Here is a 6,398-nt window from a genome sequence, read left to right as displayed (position 1 = left end):
TCCCGCAGGATTCCCGGAGGGCAGCACGGCCTTTGTTCTCAACCAGGCCCAGGACACAGCTCAGCTGACTCATTTGTATCAATAAATAGTTTTGCTTCGGCGACTTTGTCCTCTCTCAGTTTCATCGATAAGTAAGTATTTCACATATGGCTATGGAGAAGGTTGCCAACTCTGTACTATTCCCAAGTAAATACACCTCTTCCGGATGCGAGATAACTTTGCCACACATGGAAAAAGCAGACCACGAGGAGCTATGTGGGTTTAGGACTTATTCCTGTCCATGTCCCGGTGCTTCATGTAAATGGCAAGGCTCTCTGGATGCTGGTATGCCACACCTGGATGCATCAACATAAGTCGATTACAACACTGCAGGGATAAGATAGAGTGTTCCTCGCTACGGACGTCAGTCTTCCTGGTGCTGTGGACTGGGTTATGATAAAGTCTTGTTTTGGCTTCCATTTCTTGTTAGTGTTGGAGAAACAGGAGAAATATGATGCTGTGAGAAACGAAATAATGTTTTGCTTCAGCCATAAGACCTCGTGGACACAAGGGAGAAGGGGAGGGAAGTTAACTTACGTTCATTGCTTAAGCGCAAAGAGGTGTTAGGGCCAGCAGGAAAGGTGAAACTGAAGACCTGCCCTTGTTCTTGTGGGTGACTTTAACCTGCCAGACGTCTGCTGGGAACTCCACACAGCGGAGAAGAGGCAGTCTAGGAGATTCCTAGAGTGTATAGAGGATAATTTCCTGCTCCAGCTGGTAAATGAGCTTACCAGGGGTGGGGCCCCGCTAGACTTGCTGTTCACAAACAGAGAGGGGCTGGTGAGAGATGTGGTGGTCAGAGACTGTCTGGGAAGGGTATCAACAAAACCTCTACCCTGGACTTTTGGAGGGCAGACTTCAGCCTATTCAGGAGGCTGGTTCAGAGAGTACCTTGGGAAACAGCCCTTAGAAACAAAGGGGTCCAGGAAGGATGGACATATTTCAAGAAAGAGATCTTGAAGGCCCAGGAGCAGGCTGGCACCTATGTGCCAAAAGGTGAGCCAGCAGGGAAAACGACCAGCCTGGCTGAACAGGGAGATTTTGCAAGAACTTACAGGGAAAAAAAGAGAGTTTATTGCCTTTGGAAAAAAAGGCAGGCCACTAACCAAGCATTTAAGAATGTTGCTAGGTTATGTAGAAAGAAAATTAGAGAGACAAAAGCAAATTTGAACTTAATCTGGCCACTTGTGTTAAGGATAACAAAAAGTGTTTATATAAATAGGAAAAGGAAGGGCAAGGAAAACCTCCATTCTTTGTTGGACACAGGTGGTGGGGGGGAAGCATAGTTACGACAGACAAGGAAAAGGCTGAGGTACTTAACACCTTCTTTGCCTCAGTTTTCAACAACAGACAGGTTGTCCTCAGGACAACTGGCTTCCTGAGCTGGTGGACAGGGACAAGGAACTGAGCAGCCCCTCTGTAATCCAAGAGAAAGCAGCTGGTGACCTGCTGAGCCACTTGTATCCTCACAAGTCTGTGGGACCAGATGAGATCCATCCTGGGGTGATGAGGGAGCTGGCAGAGAAGAGCTGGCAGAGAAGAGCTCGCCAAGCCACTCTCCATCATTTATCACCAGTCCTGGCTCACCGGAGAGGTCCTGGATGACTGGAAGGTGGCCAATGTGATGCCCACCCACAAGAAGGACCGGAAGGAAGACCTGGAAAACTCCAGGCCTGTCAGCCTGACCTGGTGCCTGGGCAGTGTTTGAGTTCCAGAGGGGGTTGTTACCCCAGGGGGCACAAAGGGGGTTGTTACCTCAGAGGGTGGACCGACAGACAGGGCTTTATACCTGGCTGTGAAGGTGGCGAGTCCCTGGCACAGGTTGCCCAGAGAAGCTGTGGCTGCCCCTGGATTCCTGGAAGTGTCCAAGACCAGGTTGGATGGGGCTTGGAGCAACCTGGTCTAGTGGAAGGTGTCCCTGCCCATGGCAGGAGGGTGGAACAAGATGGTCTTGAAGGTCCCTTCAAACCCAGATCATTCTGTGATTCAATTAAATGAAAACTGATTTTAATGACAGGTGATGGAGGGGTGTAAACCCATAGCTTTAGCTCCTGGTCAGGGCTGTCACAGAGACCTCCTGCAATTCATGTCCTGCTGATGGACAGAGTCCAGAGCTGCCCGGGCTGGAGGAGAATGGGAACTAAAACACTGGCTGTAGATCAGTGATTGCTTCAAGCCCATTGCACACGAAGAAGTCACAGGGAAAAGCCGTTGCCGAAGCTTTGAAGCCCTGGAACACACACACACTCCCAGGAACTTTGCTTTCTTGCACATAATCAGGACTCGGCTGATAAGAAGTTGAAAAAAATGATGCCAGGGAGGAAAGGTCAATGTTTAACGTGGCTGTAAAGCTTGTTCTCTTCCAGCTGAAAACTGCACTGCAGTTACATCAGGTGTCAGTTTGATCCTTGTATGATCAAACAAAGCAGTTTGAGAGGTGGGATTTAGACACTGCAGTATGTGTTACACCACCACGGTAGTGCTTGAACTGGAATCTCTTCAGTTTATTTCAGTAGAGAGTTATGCTGTCATTGTATTGTGACTAAGTCTTTGAGATTTTGGAGAGAGAAACAACTTTGAGCAGTTTTCCACTGAAAACTCGTATCTCAGTGGAGGAAGGGATGACTTTCTTGGTATATTATTGATTTGTCTAGTATTTTATGGGATGTTTAATGAGAAATGGTGCCTTAGTCTTAACATCTATACAAAAACAGAGATCAGTTTTATGTGTACCAATGTGCAGCACTGCCATCTGTTTGAAATCTAAAAATAAACAGGGCTGTGTGGATCCTCTAAACCCTCTAGTAATGCTTTTTGTGAAGTCCCTCTACCAGCTTTGAAAATATTTCCTCCTGAAAAAGCTGGTTTTAGTCCAAAGACATTAAGGATGCCTTGTGTACAAGTTTCGAGCTGGCTTCCCGCCAAGTCCTCTGAAACTTGACAACTTGTCACTTTGTTGTTTCATATAACATTAATGTAAAATAACTCAGATTCTCCTTAACTTAGATGCCAGAAGGGATCCTGGTCACTGGCTTTCCTCACTGGGGATATGTATAGGATATAGGATATATGAGGGGGGGGGAATAGGATGTATTTAGGATATGGTCTGTGGTGGGAAAACATTGCAAGGACAGAAGGGCCTTTCTGCTCTTCAAGGAAGTATGAGAAGTTGATTGATATCAACTAATGAACAATTCACTCTTTGTACAAAAGAAACCTTTAACTTCTTCTTCTAGAAGAAAAATTAACTTGATTTAAGGGAACCAAAGTCCTTCCCGCCCCTCATAAAAAACATTTTTTTTCCTGCAGTGGCTGCCTATTCCTTTGATGTGGGATTGTGGTGTCTGCTTGGTCACACCAAGGCCCCTTTCTTCTGCAGGATCAAACATCCTCCTGCCCCACATGCCCTGGGCTTCCCATGCTGGGGCTCTCAGAAGTTGCCAGTTCCTCTCCGGTTCTGAATTCCCCTGGGGTTTCCTCACTGGTCACACTCCCTCATGTCGGGTTCCTCCAGCCATGCTTTCTTCTGACCCTTCCTCCAGGCAGTCTTCAAAGTACTTGCTCAGGGAAACCACGACTCTTGTTTTTTAGGTCTTTTGGGTACTTTTATTCTGAGAGGTTTTTTTGAAGGATTTGCTGTTTGCTCAGATCCACATGACTGGCTGAGTCAGGAACAGGAGCAGAGAGTCACAGGAGTACGCCTCCAGTGACGTGCTTTGCATGAGTAGCAGAGCTCAGAACTTTTACTAACATGCTTTAAAAATACAAGTTAAATGTAAGTCCTTTCCTTCAGCTGTGAGTCACAGCAAATACCTGCCAGCTGGCACCGTGTCCTGGTGCAGAGCCACAGAGGCCCAGCTGTGGCACGACTCATAGAACCCTGGAATGGTTTGGGTTGGAAGGGACCTTAAAGCTCATGCAGTTCCACCCCCCTGCCAGGGGCAGTGACACCTTCCACTAGCCCAGCTTGCTCCAAGCCCTGTCCAACCTGGCCTTGGACACTCCCAGGGATCCAGGGGCAGACACAGCTTCTCTGGGCAACCTGTGCCAGGGCCTCCCCACCCTCACAGACAGCAATTTCTTCCCAATATCCCATCTAACCCTGCCCTCTGGCAGTGGGAAGCCATTCCCCCTTGTCCTGTCCCTCCATCCCTTGTCCCCAGTGCCTCTCCAGCTCTCCTGGAGCCCCTTTAGGCACTGGAAGGGGCTCTCAGGTCTCCCTGGATCCTTCTCTTCTCCAGGCTGAACACTCCCAGCTCTCCCAGCCTGGCTCCAGAGCAGAGGGGCTCCAGCCCTCGGAGCATCTCCATGGCCTCCTCTGGACTCGCTCAGCAGCTCCATGTGCTTCTGATTCTGGGAGCCCCCAACATAACTGCAGTTTTTGTGCATCTCGTGAAGTTTCCCCTGAGAAAGCAGCCTCACACCTTGTCTCTCTCACTGTTGTGGTTAATTTAAATTCATTCTGGTACTAAATTCCGCAGCCCAAGAGTCCAACAGATGTCTTATCGTGCAGCTTCAAGCACCGTTCGCTCTCAGCACTCATTGGGGCGTCTGTGATACTGCACGTGTTTCTGTTGCACACATGTATCTCTCCTTGGAATTTAATGGCAGAAAAATGCAAACTTCTAGCATTGGCCCATAAAATTCAGGTAATTCCTAATGTTTATTCAACTCTGAGCTTCACGGGGGGGTAGATAATTTTGAGTTAGAGGCTGAAAAGAGCTCTGCAGATTTTCAGAGTGAATAAAGGCAGCAGCTGGTGGGACAGGTCTCCTTTGGCCCGGGCTGGCAGTGGTGTCAGCTGCATGCGCGGGTTGTGCTGGGTTTTTATGGTCCAGATGTACAAGTGCAAAGGTCAGAGTCCTTCTCCGACCACGTCTGAGCCAGGCACCACCGGGAAAATGCTCTTTTTATACCCCAAATCCACACAATGGAAGGGGGTGAGAGGGAGGATAAGCTGCTCTCCTCTCTCCACACCCATGGGCAAGTAGAGAAGATGCTTTTATCCTTCCTTCCTTCCCTCTGCCTTGAAAGAACAGAGAGTAACCACAAAAAGGGAACAGTGTGATGGAGGGGTGTATAATCCCAGCATGAGGAGATCATGGACAGGGAATCTCAGGGCTGCCCCACTGGTGGATTTACAAAGTTCAACGGGTCCAGCCACTAAAACTGCATTTATTTCTGTAAAGCTGCCTGTGGTCCTTCCCTACCTTCCTGCCCCAAGAGCTGATCTGCCTCAGCTCTCCTCAGCAAACTTCTCCTTATCTTCCCTGCGTGCTCCAGGTTTCTCTGGGAAGACTCTCTCCACCTGACAGGGCTTGCTGGTACCCAGTGCTGTCAGCACTGCTGTCCTGTAGAGCTGCTGGTTTCAGTCCTGTGCTGGATTCAGCCCCAGAGCCTCATCTCATGTTAAGTGCTGACATATATCTCTTCTGCCACTGGGATCTGGAGAGCAAACCCTCTTTGAGTTGCTTTGTCTGTATCTTGTAACTACAAGGGGATATCACAGAAAAGCTCACCAGGTATCATTCTGGGGTTTCACCACCTACATCCTGCCTGGCTGTTCTCAGTCACCAGCTCACCGAGTGGATGGGACCAGTGGTGGGGTCTAAACTGCCCTCCCAGCAAATCAGGGTCCGTGTAGCAGAGTGGATCATCAGGCACCAAATCCCTGCCGGCACAGCTGGGGGGGCGGTGCAGGATGACCTGCAGCGCGGTGCTGAGGTGTGGCAGAAATCAAAACTCCGTGGGAGTGCCACAGCAAGGAGATCCTTGCCCATGAGCGCTCCAGGGAATACTGCTGCTGCGGTGGGCTCTTTGCTGGTGTGGGACAGAGAGCCATGCAGAGTCCTTCCCTTCCTGGTTCAGCTCCGGGCAGGAACGATTTCCCTACGGTAAAAATGAGAGCATGTGAGTATTAGTTGCTGGGAAACACATTTTTTCACGCCTGGGACAAGAACTTAACGTGTAACCCAGCTGGAATGTTTAAAGAGGAACTGAAAGTATTTGAGTTTTACAAACTTCGCTGTTTGCCAATTTTGTGATGTCAATAGGAGATTATTTGATGTTTTTAGCTGGAAAGCTATCCCTGCCGACTGTAAGTTTCCCTTCCTGTTATTTTTACGTGAGTCTTTTCAACAGAAATGGTTCCAAGAAGCAAGGTCATGTACTATAAAGATGCCTGTGCATCATCCTCATATGCCAATCACAGGAGGCTGACTTTCTGTCCCCATTGCGGCACCAGTCACCAAAACGTCCGGCACAATCAGCAGCTGGCACCGCAGAAAGCAGGGATAAAGGGTTAGAGTCAATGGGAGAGTGAGGAAAGGACAGATTACAACGAGGTCTTATAAACTGGT

The sequence above is a fragment of the Pseudopipra pipra genome, chromosome Z, assembly GCF_036250125.1.
Source record: "Pseudopipra pipra isolate bDixPip1 chromosome Z, bDixPip1.hap1, whole genome shotgun sequence".
In the NCBI taxonomy this organism is placed as follows: domain Eukaryota; kingdom Metazoa; phylum Chordata; class Aves; order Passeriformes; family Pipridae; genus Pseudopipra; species Pseudopipra pipra.
Note: the sequence above shows the minus strand (reverse complement) of the source record.